The sequence below is a fragment of the Sturnira hondurensis genome, unplaced genomic scaffold, assembly GCF_014824575.4.
Source record: "Sturnira hondurensis isolate 20B ecotype Veracruz unplaced genomic scaffold, ASM1482457v3 Scaffold0005220, whole genome shotgun sequence".
Lineage (NCBI taxonomy): Eukaryota > Metazoa > Chordata > Mammalia > Chiroptera > Phyllostomidae > Sturnira > Sturnira hondurensis.
This window is the reverse complement of record NW_028077851.1, coordinates 5748286-5765071: the sequence shown is the minus strand read 5'-3', so window position 1 is coordinate 5765071 and position 16786 is coordinate 5748286.

Sequence of the window (16786 nt, the reverse complement as noted above, 5' to 3'; positions counted from 1 at the left end):
TCCCCCCTATCTATTTTCTACCTACCCTCTATGCTATTTTCTGTGCCTTCTCCCCCCTTCTCCCCCTCCCACCCCCATTTCTAACCCTCCATGTGTTCTTCATTTCTATGGTTCCACTCCTGATCTAGCTGTCCTCTTGGTTTGCTTTTGTTTTAGGTGTGGTTGTTAATAACTGGGTGTTTGCTGTCCTTTCACTGTTCATATTTTTTATCTTCTTTCTCTTAGATAAGTCCCTTTAGCATTTCATATAATAAGGGCTTGGTGATGATGAACTCCTTGAACTTGACCTTATCTGAGAAGCACTTTATCTGTCCTTCCATTCTAAATGAAAGTTTTGCTGGATAAAGCAATCTTGGCTGTAGGTCTTTGGATTTCATGACTTGGAATACTTCTTTCCAGCCCCTTCTTGCCTGTAAGGTCTCTTTTGAGAAATCCGCTGACAGTCTGATGGGTACTCCTTTGTAGGTGACTGTCCCCTTATCCCTTGATGCTTCTAGGATTCTCTCCTTCATTTTGGTCTTGGCTAATGTAATTATGATGTGCCTTGGTGTGTTCCTTCTTGGGTCCAACTTCTTTGGCACTCTCTGAGCTTCCTGGATTTCCTGGAAGTCTATTTCCTTTGCCAGACTGGGGAAGTTCTCCTTTATTATTTGTTCAAATACGTTTTCCACTCGTGGCTGTTTCTTTCCCCCTTCTGGTACCCCTATAATTCGGATGTTGGAACGTTTAAAGATGTCCTGGAGGTTCCTAAGCCTCTCCTCATTTTTTTGAATTCTCATTTCTTCATTCCTTTCTGGTGGGATGTTTTGTTCTTCCTTCTGGTCCATTCCATTGATTTGAGTCCCCGTTTCCTTTCCATCACTATTGGTTTCCTGTGCATCTCCCTTCATTTCAATTAGTTTAGCCTTCATATGTTCCTCTAATTTGTGACTTTGTTCCTCTAATTTGTGACTATAATCTACCAGTTCTGTGAGCATCCTGATAAATAGTGTCCTGAATTGTGCTTCTGAGAGGCTGGCAATTTCTCGGTCGCTTAGAGTTATTGGCTCTGGGACTTTGAGTTCTTCTTGCGCCATCTTTCGGGTTGTTCGTGCCTGTTCCATAGCAGGATCAGAGCCCTAAAGTGTTCACTAGAACAGGGCAACTAAGTCGCTGGGTTGTGACGTTGTATGTGGGGGCGGGGTCAAAGAGGGACTATGGCGTCCTGTCTGCTGCCTGCCGCCGCGGCCCTCACCGGTGCCGCAATTGCTGCCATCACTGGGCCCACACGTTTCGTCCCACTGCACGCGAGTGTGCCACTGCCATCAGCCCTCGCCCCCTGGGGCCTGCGTGGTCTGTCTCACTGTGCGCAAATGTGCGACTGCGGTCAGTCTGCCCCGCACCCCAACTGGTTCCGGGCTGCCTGCTGCCTGGGTCAGGGGACCTGTCCTGCCCGACCCTGCTCGCTGCTGGCTCTGCCCCTCTTACCATCCCCGTTGAACGGTTAGATGTAGTTGGACTTCCGTATAATTCAATTTTCTGTCCTTTGGTTGTGTCTTTGTTTCTCCAAACCTTTGTTGTATTCAAACTTGGTTGTGGGAGAAGGCACAGTGTTTCCACCTATGCCTCCATCTTGGCGGAAGTCCTGTTTGACTGATTTTTATGCTTCCTGATAAAGGTGGGTGCTAAGAATGATCTTTGTTTTTTTTGTATGCGTATGACCTGAATGGTCAATAAGGATACAAATAAGAGAGGACAAAGAGACAAGACTAGGAGAAAGAAGAGGTTGCATAGAACAAAGAGCAGAAATGGGAAAGAGGCCTAAGAAAAGTAGTAGGAAGAAGAGGTGGAGGAGGAGTGTGTGTGTGTGTGTGTGTGTCTGTGAGGAGAGCATAAAAGCAAGAGGAATAATGAGAAACATACACATACAGGATGATAGTTGTCATAGGGAATAAACTATGGGGAGAGAAAAAAGATGTTCTAAGTAGTTTCCTGAGTCATTTGCAAGTCAACACCTCTCCACTGCCTGCCCCCTAAGAAAATTTCAGGGAAACCATCCATAATTCTATAGTCTTTTCAGAGTTGGATATATACTTTTATATTTTTAATAAGAAAGAAGGAGCTCCTACCTTTTGCGACAGCATGGATGGAACTGGAGAGCATTATGCTGAGTGAAATAAGCCAGGCAGTGAAAGACAAATACCATATGATCTCACCTATAAGTGGAACCTAATTAGCAAAACAAACAAGCAAGCAAAATACAACCAGAGACATTAAAATAAAGAACAAACTGACAGTGACCGGCAGTGAGGGGAGAAGGGGATAACAGGCAATGAAAGGGAGGAGTCATCAAGGAACATGTATAAAGGACCCATCGACAAAGACAACGGAGTTGGGATTGAATGTGGGAGCTGGATGTGGTAGGGTGGAGAGAGTAATGGCAGGGGGAAATGGGGACAACTGTAATTGAGCAACAGTAAAGATACTGACCTCATGGTGACTTCAAAACCAGAAGAGAATTTCCTAAGGGGGCCCTACAATAGTTAGGATGAGTGAATGAAAATATTAATTAGGGTAAAAGGCTAAGTTGCTGTAATAAAGAGACATAACAACACAGTAGCCTACAGAACCAAGAGGTTTATTTGTATTTCAGGTACCAACTCGGTGGTGTATGGTTCAAATTCCTAAGCACCTCTGTGCCACAGTCAATCAGAAACTGGAGTTTCTTCCATTGTGTGGCTCTGCCATTCCCTAAGATATTATCTGTGTGTTTGAAGCTATATTTTGGTGAGTTCCAGGTGGTGGGAAAGAGAAAGATAACATGGAGGAGACATGTGTACTGTCATGAGTCCTAGTTCTGGAAGTGGTTTACCTTGCTTCTTTTCATATCTTACTGGCCAGAATGCAGTCACATTACCAAGCCTCACTGCAAGGGAGACTGGGAAAAGTAATAACGCTGTATTTCCACTAAGAAGTGGAAAGTGGATTGTAACGGACAGCTAGCAGCCTTCATCCCAATGAACAAGCCCTCAATTTCCACACAAGGCTGTTTGGGGGATTGTCCTATCTATGCTGTGAGGAAAGAACAATATTATTCAGACCTCAATGAGAGGTGTTTTTTTTAAACTCTGGACTATCTTGCAATTGCTCTCAATGTGTGCACATTTGTACTATAGTCTGATGGGCTTTGGGCAAGAGGGTTATTTACTAGTTCCTGAACCCTTGCCTGATACCAAGTTAAGGTAGAGATAAATGTGTTGCAGGAGCTGAGTAAAGCAGGAGGGAAGTGAGTTGATGGGCTCTGTTCCTTCCCCCAACATGTTTGTCTCACAATGGGGAGCTGAAGCTGAAGTCTTAAATCTCTTTTTCTGGAAAATCCCCCCAAGCCAGATGTGCCCTTACCCACCTACCTCCATTACCCAACAATTTTTTCTCTCCCCTCCTCCCTCACAGAACCCAACAGTGTTGACTAGTTATGACAGATTGTAATTGAACACAGAACATTTTCCCTCCACTGTGATTAGTCAAACTTTATCCCATATGCAGTTGAATTACCCTTAAAAAGATGCAGCTAAGGTCCCAGGCTACAAATTCCTCCTGAGGTGTTGAGTGGTATGTGCTTGGGTGTTCCTCTATGGTGACACCAATGCCAGTTGTATTAACTGAGTACTTCCTCTCTTCTCACTTTCTTACTCCCTCTCCCCTTCTCCTCTTTCATGACTTTGACACTACCATTTTTCTTTACTTCAGGCCCACCATGGCCTGTGGGCCAAACCCACACTGTCAACAGGTTCCCTGGAATGGCATCCTATATTTAGCTTGTAGCCAGACTCTGGGGTGCCTACATGGCAGTCAATCGCTGATTAGGGTAACAGAGAATTTTCTCTTCAAGGGAAAGTTAGAGTTTAATTAATCTTAGGGCAAAATGGTTCATCTCAAAGTAAATTATATTCTCTATCTGCTATAATGGCTGTTGAACAAAACTCATTATTCAGCAAGTGAAAAGAAGAATGGCAACCTGAAGATCTTAAATCAGAGGAAAATTTTAAAACAAAAATAAATCAGATGTGGTAGATTATGTAAATGATGGCTCCCAGTACTTCCTCTGACTGTATCATTATAGACCTTCCCATCAAGAGGTGGAATCTATTTCTTCACTCCTTGAGTCTATTCTGGCCATGTGACCCTATTTTGCCCAATGGGACACTAGCAACCATGAATTGAGAAGAAGCTTGAAAGATGCTTGGGCATTAGGGCTTGCTTTCCTGTGGTGCATGTGACTCTGTGTCACATGATTTCCTGCTGGATGATGTGAGACATGTAGTTGCCCCCACTGTCCCAGCCAATAACTTGCCAACACTATACAGATGTGCGTGACCATCATAGGTCACTCGGTTCAGCCTCAAGATAACTCATTATGTAACTGCAGGCAAATGAGAAATCTCAGCCCAGACCAAAAGAATTACCTGGACAAACCTCAAAATCATGATCTTAATAAATAATGGTTTGAAGTCATTAATTTTTAAAAATATTTTATTTATTTACTTTTAGAGGGGAAGGGAAGGAGAGAGGGAGAGAAATATCAATGTATGATTGCCTCTCATGCATCCCCTGCTGGGAACTGGCCTGCAACCCAGGCATGTGCCCTGGCTGGAAATCGAACCACGGTTGTTTGGTTTGCAGGCCCATGCTCAATCCACTGAGCTACACTAGTCAGGACTAAGCCATTAAGTTTTAAGGTGGTTTGCTATGTAGCAAAAGCTAACTGATATGACCAAGTAGGTGGCACGTGTGTGTGATTGTATATGTGTGTGTGTTTGTGCCTGTGTCTTTTACATCTTTCCCCCATATCTCCTAACATACTCTGAAATCAGTACAGTCCAGGTAAGCCAAATCCACACTGTCACTCTTTACTTGGACACTCTGTAGGAACTCCAAGCTCCATAAATACACATGTAAAGAAAAAGTAAGTGATCAGTATTTTCTTCCCTCTCTCATTCCTCTTCGACCCCAGGCTCCTGAACTTGGATCCTGGCCAGGCAGAAACCTGACCAATCCAGAGGAAGAAGGTGTCTGGCACAGGCCACACAACTCATTTTCTTGGGGGGTGGGGGATACTACTTCTGTCTGGAAGCCCCAGCAAGAAAGATCAAGGAAGATATGTGTACACACCTAAGTTCTTCTCATTATAAGTAAATGGATGATAAAGTAATTGGTGCTTTTCTTTTTCTCATCAAGGGGTTTAGATGCCAGGATCTCACAACCTTCCCACCATACCTCATATCCCACAAGAGCTGTTCATTGCTGGTAGCTTTCCTAAGACAATTTCCCTAGGAGTGCTCTTATTTATCAGATGTGGATATTGGTTCCTAAAATCACAGATGTGGCATTTCTTAGGGAGTCTTCTTTGAATAGACAAAGCCTGCATGAGATTCTGTCCTTAATATTCGTTTCCTATATTTGAGCAGGCATACTTGGCCAAAATATTTTGCGTCCTGTATCAAACATATTCATTTTATTGTGGAAGATTTATGCACATGTTTCAGCTATGAAAGTTTTCTTTCTTTAAAAAATACCTTTGTTGAGGCATAATTTATACAATACAAGTTACTCATTTAAAGTGAATAATCCAGCGATGTTTAGTAAAAATAAAGAGCTGTGCAACCATTGCTATGATCCAGTTTTAGGATTCTCACCTTCAGTCTAAGGCAATCATTAATGTACTCTCTATCTCTATAGATTTGTCTGTTCTGGACATTTCATAGTAAACGAATTATATAATATTTGGTAGATTTATGTTTTATAAAGACTTAGGAGTTTTATAAAGACATAAAAGTATTTATAAAACCTAGTCTTTCTTTGAAAAGTTGATCTACAAATATGAACAAGATGTCCTAACTTTTGGGGGGTTCTCTCAAAGCAGATGCCAAAACAAGGACTTGGAGGCAGATAGTTTATTTGGGAGAGTATTACAAAAAACAAAAGTGAGGGAATAGAGAGAATGAGATACAGAGGGAGAAAAACAACAAAAAAATAAAATAAAGATCATGCATTGAGAAGATTACCAACTGTGGATACCTGAGGCTCAATTCCACTGAGGATTGCCTGAGGAACCATGTGGAATGTGCTTCTGCAGAAGCTGGGGTATTTATTCACCATATTAGTTGTTTATTGCTGTGTAACTGGTTGCCCTAAACTTAGCATTTTAAAACAATGACTAGCATTTATTATCTCTCATAGTTTTAAGAGCTTAGCTGTATTTCCAGCTTGGGGTTTCTCATAAGATTGGAATAAAGATGTTGGCTGTACTACAGTTATCTGAAGGCTTTACTGGGGCTGGAGGATCCCCTTCTAAAATGACACCCTCACATGGCTGACAACTCAGTACTAGCTTGTTGGCAGGAGCCCCAAATTCCTTACCATATGGTCTTTTCCATAAGGCTACTTGAGTGTCCTTACAACATAGCAGCGGGCCTCCCTCAGAGAAAGTGATCCAAAAGAGAGCAAGGTGAAAACAGTAATGCATTTTATGACCTAGCCTGAAAAATCACACACCATATTTCCACTGTATTATGTTGGTTGCAAAGGTCACTCATATTCATTGTGGGAAGGAACTATGCAACAGTATAATTACCTGGAGGGAAAGATCACTGAGGCCATCTTTGATCTTGACTACCACATCCATTGTCTCCTGTACCTCTTTGGTTGAAGGTTGTCTTGTGTGAGTTAAGCAAACCTTAGGAGGGGCTGATAAAGCTGCAGGCAGAAGATTTGCTGGTGTTTGTGATGACCAGCCTGCTGGGCAGTACCTACTATGGCTGGAAGTGAATTCAGAGTGGACATAGGGGCTATGGGATAGAGCCTCCCTAGCATCTGTCACATGCCCCCTGTTTGTGCTTAGTGATATAATTTTAGAAGAACATTTCTAAAATATTTCATTTATTTATTTTTAGAGAGAGGTTAAGGGAAGGAGAAAGAGAGAGACAGAAACACCAATATGTGGCCGCCTCTCATGTGCCCCCAAACAGGGACCTGGCTGGCAACTCAGGCATGTGCCATGAATGGGAATTGAACAAGTGACCCTTTGGTTCACAGGCAGGTGCTTAATTACAGGTACATTCTTGATAATGAAAAGAGAAATATTCTACAGCTCAGCCTTAAAGGCAGAACAAAATGATAAGTTGTCAGTGATGTATTTATATCTTTTGGAGGTCCTTCAGGTGGTCACTGTACCACTGAGATTCGGGCTTTTGGAAGCTTCTCATCCATGAAGAAGAAGCTCCCAGTACAACAAATCCAGCTTGCTTCTCATATTGCTAAAGAGTATAAAATCACAGGCCAGCCATAGGAAGAGGCATAGCCACATTCTTGAAATATGGGAAAGGAAGTGGAATCAAAGGCAGAAGTCAAGATTTAGAGCAGCATTGCCCTGGCTGGTATAGCTCAGTGGATTGAGTGCAGGCCTGCGAACCAAACCACCACAGTCCCAGCAGGGGACACAGGAGAGGCAACCATACATTGATATTTCTCTCCCTCTCTTTTCCCCTTCCCCTCTAAAGATAAATAAATAAAATCTTTTTAAAAAGATTTAGAGCATACAAATAGTGAAGGTTTTTCTCAAGTTAACCTGAAGTAGGAGGAAATGATGAAAGATCAAGGGCCAGCAACACTGCAGAGTGCTGGGTTGAAAGTACTGACACTGATGGACTCCATCACTCATGCCACCTAATTCTGCTACCCTTTAAGAAATAATAACAAGAGGAGAATGGGGGAAGGTAGAAACAGAGTAACAAAGGAAGAGGGAATTGAAGCTATAAACTTACATTCCTTGCTTCAAGGCCAAAGATAGCTGAACCATATGACCCAGCTGGCCAGGGACAATCCTAGGTTAACTTGCTGTTCTGGAGTAGTTATTAGTAGCACCCCCTTTTACTCTCAAAAGCATGCAGGTTTGGATGGCAAATTACATGGTAATCTTACCCATACCACATTGTACTACCCCATGCATAACCTTCCACACACTTAATTTGAACTATTTAATGTCCATGTTGTGTTCTCAACTATAATTTCCAATAGGGACCATGTCTGAATTTTATACTGCTGTATTGGCAGCATTGGCATTTGTGAAGTGCTCAATATGTGCTGTCTTACTGAATGAATGAATGAATGAATGAATGAATGAATGAGTGACTGAATCAGTGAATAAATACATCAGCTCTGTTTAAAAAGGTTTGGTATTGTTGGAATGACTGCATGAAAATTGTAAGTTTATAATTCCAAAGGAAGCCATAGAAATGTGTTGAAAAAAACAGGTTAAAGCTCTATTCACATGTATTCCCTTCATTTAGTTTCAGTGGCTCTGGGACCAGATGGTGTGTGTTCACAAACAGAGCTGCCACTGCTGCTGCTGCTGCCACAAGTATGGGTTGTCAAATGTTCAGAAAAGCCCCAAGTGCGAATCAACAGGCTTTGCATGTCTTTTCTCCAGGGTCTGCTCTGTCAGCAAGTGCTCTGAAAGCCAGGAAATTGTGTTATCGGTGGCATGGCAACTGTAAGGTATATTTTCTTTATTATTTCCTTTTTGGGGTGAGGGAATCAAGCATTTTGCCACCAAACAAGGACCATTCATGCATGACTAAGTCACATTTGCTGTGAGGTGCTGAGGATGGATGTGATCCTAAGCATAAACCTTAGCCCATCTCATGTAGTCAAGAGCATAGGCTCAAGATTTGGGAGAGAAGAAAAAAAAAGAAAACTGAAAGCTGAAGCCAAAGTTCTGCACACACTGCTACATGGTGGGTAATTTTGAAGGGAAAGTTCAACATCTCCAGTGATAGGGTTTGGTTTATCCTTCCCAGCCTGTCCAGAGATGCTAATACCTCCTTTTCACTTGGGTCTTAAATCCCCCCAAATAAGTTGCTATTACTGTTTTTCTTTTATATTTTAGAAGTACAGTGAGAATTCTTGTTAAGGAATGGGATATTGAGTCATAGTACCTGGCCCTTTGCTGCTTTGCCATTAAATCATTATACAGATGCTTAACTTTTTTTGTATGCCTTTTCCTTCTAAGATGGAAATCACTATGTTCACCACATCATTATAATACTAATGCCCTGTACACTATTATTAAGAATATTTACATTCTTCCATTCTAGTCTTTTGCAAGCATAATTCCAAAGCATACCCCCTTTATAAAACCCCACAAAAGGAGAACACTTCTCAGCAAACTGTTTAATATTTATCTAGTACCTACGAGAATACATTTATCTAGTACCTGCTAGAATACTGTAATTACATTACAGTAACATCAGGTTAAGGCAATAGATGATAAGTAGTAATGTTATAGTTGAAAGATAGAGGATGGATAGAATTTAAGTAGGCAGACAGGAAAAAGGTCTCTTCAGGCAGGGAAACAACAGTGGCAAAGTCCTAGATCAGGGATTGGCAAACTATGGCCCTTGGGCCAAATCTGGCCTGCCATGTTATTGCAAATAAAGTTTTATTGGAATACAGCCATGCTCATTCATTTTTGTATTCCATATGGCTGCTTTCATGCTACAACAGCAGAGTTGAGAAATTGTGGATAGAGACTGTTTGGACCCAAAAGACTAAAATATTTACTGTCTGGACCTTTGGAGAAAAGGTTTGCTGAGTCCTGGCATTTAGACAGTGGTGGAAATGAGGATGATTTTTCCTTCTTGGAATGGGTATTCAGAAAGTAGGGGTTTGAACATAAGACATAGGACTTCAAGCCCTGGCTGATGCGGCTCAGTAGATTGAGCACCAGCCTGCAAACCAAAGGTTCACTAGTTTGATTCCCAGTCAGGACACACGCCTGGGTTGTGGGCCAGGTCCCCAGTAGGGGACACTGGAGAGGCTACCACATATTGTTGTTTCTCTCCCTCTCTTTCTCCCTCCCTTCCCCTCTGTCTAAAGACAAAGACACAAAATCTTTTTAAAAAAGACATAGAACTTCAAAGCCATTTTAATAGAAAATAGGAAGAAGATTCATGGGAATGGAAATATTTTTCTCACCTTGTAACAAACTCAGTCTCAGAACCACATACTGAGAATCTGGAGGAATGGAAGCTACTTAAATGTATTGAATTTATCTATTCTTTCATTGATTCATCCATCTTGTTGAGCATATATTTACTTACTTTTGCAGAATCACTTTGTTACTCAAATAAAACATGACCATTGTAGGGAAAAACATTTTGAAAAATAACCATCCATAATTCCACCAACCATAGATAACCACTGTTATGTTTTTGTATGTGTCTTTCTTATTTTTTTCTACATGGAAAAGGAAGTTTTTATTGAGTGCCTATTACATGCCAGACAGTATATTTAGCACTAAAGACATAAAATGGTGAAAGCTTGGTCTTGGCCTTAAGGGTAGAGAGCAATGACCCAAATCATTGCAATATGGGGTAAGAAGTACAATAATAGCTGCCTGAAGAGATACAAGAAGATCAGGACAGAAGGAATGAACAGCTCTTACTGCTCTGTTATAGTCAAGGTGAGCCTTAAAGGTACTTGGGAGTCTACCAGATAAGGAAGAACATTCCAGACAGAGGGGAAAGTAACTGATGTTTCCCATATGCCTATTAGGTACCTAGGAGTTTTATTGAAAACATCTCATGAAATCATCAAAACAGATCTAGGAGGCAGATGTTATCATTCTCATTTTATAGGTAAGGAAATTGAGACTGAAAAGGTAAGGCATTTGCCTAAATGCATTCAGATAACTTGAGGTGGATGTAAGATTTAAACTCAAGTCTGTTCCTCATGCTTTGCCCACTTTATCATGCACCCTCCTCAGGTTAAGCAAGGTCATGATGCTCACCTTTATTTAACAAATATTTATTGAGCTTCCACCATGTACCAGATAAAGAATATATTAACTGTGTCTTCAAGGAGTCCTAAATGATTTCTCATGGTGTGTGTGTGTGTGTGCATGCGTGTGTGCGCGCGTGTCTGCTGAGGGAGTCTGTGCAAAGTCAGGTTATATTGTTTGGCTTCAGACATAACTTGAAACTGATCTAGACCCCCAAAATATATTTAGATTGGTCTTAGGACTCATGGCCCCTTCTTGGAGGATGTGGACCAATCATGTTGCATTCTTTGCCCTCTAGAGAGGCCATACTAACTGGATGATTTTAGTACACTGAAGATGGAGGTTGTCAATTGTTTAAGCCAGTCAGACAATTACCAGTATTCTTGCTGGATAGCAAGCAGTTCTGCATGCACACCAGGAGATGTTACAAATCTCCCTTTAAAACCCAGGAGGTGCTTTAACTTCCAAATTCCACTGGGAGAAGTAGGGAAGGATTGGAGGGTGGGGTTGTGTCTCACTCTCCCTTTCTTTGTAACACACCCAAAGCCACCCACAGAATTAGTGAGTTGCACCATGAAATATGGCATGGCCATAAATGAAATTACAAAGGAATCGCTTCCAGAGGCTTCACCTTGAAACTTTAACTTCTACGTTGTGAGCACACCATTTATTACCACCACTGCTGGGAAAGGGAGCTGTTAGTGTAATACAGAAAAGGCAGGCCATCTAAGGAACAAAACATAAGATTTATCATTGGAATGAAGCCTCAGGCAAATTGCCTCTTGTTAAATGTGTATGTTGGATCCAATGTCAAAGCAGTTTACTCCAGGCAAACATAATGGTCTTACTGGAAAATTCTCTGTGCCTCTGTTTCTCTCTTTGTAGGATGGCATATTAAGTAGTCTGTTAAGAAAGGATTGGTGAGCTGGAAGATGCTTCATTCTCTTTTATGTTCCTTAGTCTAACTAACCTTTTTCAAGTTTGCTCATGACTTCTTCACCCAGGCAACCTCCAAAATGGTGATGATGCTCATGACAATCTCATAGCTGTTCCACAGCCCTCACCTGCTGATGACTCTATGACAGCCACCCAAAGGATGGTTTTTAAGAAATTTTTATTGAATGTATTGGGGTGACACTGGTCAATAAAATTATACAGGTTCCAGGTATATAGTTCTATAATATATCATCTGTATATTGTATTGTGTGCTCACCACCCAAAGTCAAACCTCTTTCTGTCACCATTTGTTCCCCCTTTACCCTCTTCTACCTCCTCCCCTTACCTCTTGTAATCTTGTTGTCCATGTGTATGAAGTTTTTCCCCCCATACCTGACTCATTGTATTTGACTGCTCAGCAACGTGAACCCATAGTCAATATTAATGGAGCAGGCACTATCAGTGCCCCACTTATGCTCCCTTGGTATTTGCCATTCTAGTACATGCTGAAGACATCCTACTTTAAGCACATGTAGCTCTTTTCCTTAGGGTTCTCTTTCAACCTCCAGGAGGGGAGGTCAACAATACCTCTAGGAGCAGCCCTTAACTAATTACGGTTGTGAGTTATAAAGTAAATACTCCAGTTTCCATGCCCCTGAGGTGGCACACTAAGGTATGTTCTACACAATTTCCCAGAGTTCCTCGGCAGACTGAGCCTCAAAACCCACAGTGGGTACCCTGGTCAATAATACTCTTTACTGGCTTCCTTTCCTATCTCACTTCCTCATTCCTCTAAGTGTTTTCTGGGATCACCTCCTGAGTAAACTACTATACTCATTTGTATTCTTCTTTTCAGAGTCTCCATCTGGATGAGTACAATCTACGATAATCAATTACTAGCCCTTTAAGGCAATGATGTTTAAGGGCACTGTCCTGAAAGCTTTTCAATGGCTTGTCCTATTTTATCAGCTCATCAGAATCTCTGGCACATTGACCAACAAGTGGAGGCTTAATATTGTTCTTAGTTTGTCCCATCCCACAGAACTGCAGACATAACAACTTGGCACTTTCTCTTTGCCCTCCCAAACGCACTACCTCACACGAATTGGCACTTTCAGCTACATTTTTCTGCATTAATGATTTCTATTTTAATACTAGTTTCCAACCTCAGTTTTCATCAGACTGGTTTCATTTTCTCCTAATTGCAATAAGATGCCCAAGACATCTTAGGCATGATGGGTCTTAGGTGGGTGTAAATTGTTTGCTGCTGTTGAAGACACTCTGGGAGGGAACCTTCTGGGATATGACAGGAAGTTGTTCCAGATGTCATAAATTTAATGCCAAAAATAAAAATAATCTGCCTTTACTAAACTGATAAGGGTCTCTGGTATTTCAGAAATAAGAGAGCCTTTAGAATGAGCCAAATCTGAAATCTCTGGAAATGATTCAGAGATACAGCAAATATATGGGTCATGAGAATTCTGGAAGCTAGAAGATAGACTGTGGCTATTTAAGGAATAATTTTTTCATGTCAATCAGTGATTAAAATACTAGAAGAGCAGGAAAGGATCTTGGAAATTCTCTTATTCACCCTCCACTATCTAATTTTATGGGTTAGAAACACTGATGGCCAGAGAGATGACATGATGAGTCTGTAGACGCACAGATAGTGAGCTGAATCTAAAAACAGGTTCAAAGCTTTTTCAACATCCTTGGAGCACCACCTCCAGTTTTTGTGCAGAAAATCCAGCGATTCAAGATCAACAACCATTACTCCCACCTTCATCACCAGGGAGGACTAGAGATCTGGAAAGCCAAAGGAAAGACCAGAATTCTCACAGCTGTTTCTTGACTGTGCAAGACAATGGGGACCACATTTGGTAGATCCTCATGAGGGATTGCCCAGGGTATAGTTAGAGGACTGGCATGTGAAATGCACTGCACTAAAAATTAATTCACCTACTGATAGAGCATTAGAGCTGGAAGAGTATTTCTGGCATACCTCATGGCATCAGACCCTGAATTAGGTATAAACTTGGGCTCTGCTGTGAAGCCATTTATGATTGAAATAGTGGAGACAAAACAGAAAATAAGCCAATATGAAATATACAAATGTCATTACTAAGTTTCTTTCACCAAATGTTTGGTTGAAGTCTGGCATGTGTCTTCTCCGTCCCATTCCTGGAATTGTCCAATAAATCCATGAATATTAATTGTATCTTATCATAACACCCATAAGTTCTTTTGGAATAGAGATAATATTTTTACTTATTTATTCAACAAATTTATCAAGTGCATTCTATATGTAATTAAGGATGAGACAGTGCTAGGTGAAGAAAATAGAACAAAAGTTGTCTTAAACACACTCCAGTGGCTTCCCATATCACTCAAAATACAAGCCCAAGTCCTTATAACCATCTGTAAAGTCTGTCTTAATTCCCAAATCTTTACTTTCCTTCTGGTATCTTGCTATCTGTAGTCTAGCTGGAGTAAGAAAAGGCTGTTATGTGAGGTTATAAGGGGCGACTATTTTCATTCATTTAAGTTAATTTATTAGCTTCACTTATTCATGCATTTACTTATTTAACACACATTCATTGATTGCCGCCTCCATGTCAGGGCCTATGCTGAATACTAGGGAATTGGTGCTAAATAGTGTTTTAGTTCTCATGAACCTTATAGTTGATAGAAAGTAATTCTAGCAATGAACAGACTGACGGGTATCTAAACCATTATACAATGTGATAAGCTCTCTGAAAAAGAAATAAGGTATACAAAAGAAGAATAATGGGAAGAACGATTTATATTGAGTGTGAGAAAAGGCATCTCTTTGAGAAGTAACCTTTCAATTCAGGCCTTAAAGAGGAAGATTTAGTTGGGCAAGAGTGGAGGTGAGAGAGATTTTTCAGATGGAGGAAAACAAATTGCCAGAGAGGTTCTCACATTGGCACACTGATAACCTTCTACTCCACCCTTGAGATTTGAATACACTCTTTTGGGACATTCTTGTGGACTCCTCTGCCTTTGGAAAACCAGCAGAGGTTGGTGTGTGGAAGAGGAGAGTTTAAAATATAAGGAGGGTCTTTCAAAGTACAACTACCTCAACATAACAGTTATAGAGAGTGATCACATGAGGGTACTGCCCTAGACACACACACACACACCCTCATAAATTTGGAAACACTTTGTTGACAAGAAGTAATTAGGATCAAGTCCTGTTTTTATTAGGGACAAAATAGACAAAACAGAAAAATTTCTCTTTGCTTTCTTCCTTAGCTTCCCTAGCATTTTCTGCCACAAAAGATTGACCTCTGCTCTATGCACACTGAACTTAGAATCAGAAGGCTGTCTCACTTGTTAGTTGAACTTGAGGCACTTGAATCTTTACATTCCTTGTCTGTAATATGAGTATTCTACATTTTCTCTATTTCCTCACAACAACTTTTATGCAAAGGTTTTAGAAAATATAAATCACCATCAAATATTTTTTAAAATTTAATACACTTTATTTTAGAGTACTTTTAGGTTCACAGCAAAATTGAGTAGAGCGTAGAGAGATTTCCATATACCTCCTGCCCCCCACCTCAACACATACAACCTCCCCACTATCAACATTCCCCACCAGGGGAATGTATATTTGTTACAATCAATGAATTTACACTGATACATCATAATCACCCAAAGTTCATAGTTTACAATATGATTTATTCTTGACATCATATATTCTGCAGGTTTTAAACATTATACAAATATAATAATAATTGTGTTGGCTATTCTTCACCCTCCCCTACTCTACCAAGGTACATTCTCTACCTTCTTTTCCCAGCTCTGTGCCCCAAGAAACAGACTACATCACTCAGATTTCCCTGTCAGCTGACTTCTAATTGAGTTCAGCCAATGGGAGTGTCCAGCAAGAGATCAGAAGGCAGGAAGAAAGAGAGATTGTAGTATAGCTTCCCTGGTCCCTCCCTGTTTTAGCACCCTATCTCCAGCAAGTCCTGGGTCTCTCTGTAACTACAGATCCTGATAGATGGCCCCCTTGCACATGGCTCTAGCTCTCACCGCAGTGTAGAGACACTATGTCTTCCCCTTGTTTCCTTCAGCACAAGAGGGTTAATGGTTCCTTATGGTAGATTCTGGGTACTTTAATATTTCTTGTTTGTTCCCTTCACCTGCCCACAAAGTACTCTCTTCATTGGAATCTGTTCATTTGAATCTCTTGGCTGATTTCTGTTTCTTATTGGCATTCTCATTCATATAAACATAACAACAAAAGCAGCAGTAACAACCCAATCACTTTCTTGAGTCCTTACCATGTGCCAGTTGGTATGTTAATTTCTTCAAAAGTATTGGCTGGATTAAAGCTTAATTTAAAAAAACACACAACTGTGACTTACATACAAATGTAAAGGGAACACACATTGATTGACAAAGACTTTATCCTTAACCTAATTCCAGTCAGTTTCCTCTAAGCCCTCAAGGCTCCAATTTTGGGCTCTGTCCTTGGCCTGCTTATTCAACAATCCCACTGAGTCAGTTTAGCCAGAATCCCTCATCCTTGGTATTTCACTTCTCTTGATATCTGATCAAATTTCTCATCCCCCTTTTGATATCTTATTTTTCTGGCCTGCCTTCAGCAAGAATCCTATCAAGTCTATCAAGCCAGTTTAGCCAGAATCTCTTTCATCTCTGATGTTTCCTCTTAGTAATTTTCTATCCACTGACTTCCTCCTGCTTTGGGCTATAAATCTCCATGTGTCCTTGTATTTGGAGTTGATTCAGCTCTCCCCTCCCCTGCAAAACCTCATTGTAGTAATCCCCCTGAATGAGGTTTGCCTTAAACAGTGTCATGAACATTTTTCTTTAATATGACAAAAGCTCTTTCTTTAACCAAACTGTAGACAAGTTCCTCTGAGCTCTCTTTTTGACTAGGCTTCATCCTTGGACCTTATCTTTGGCCTACCTTGCCCAGTTTTAGCAAGAAAACCTCTAAATCCAGTCAGTGAGAATCACCCCTCTCCATCCTTGATA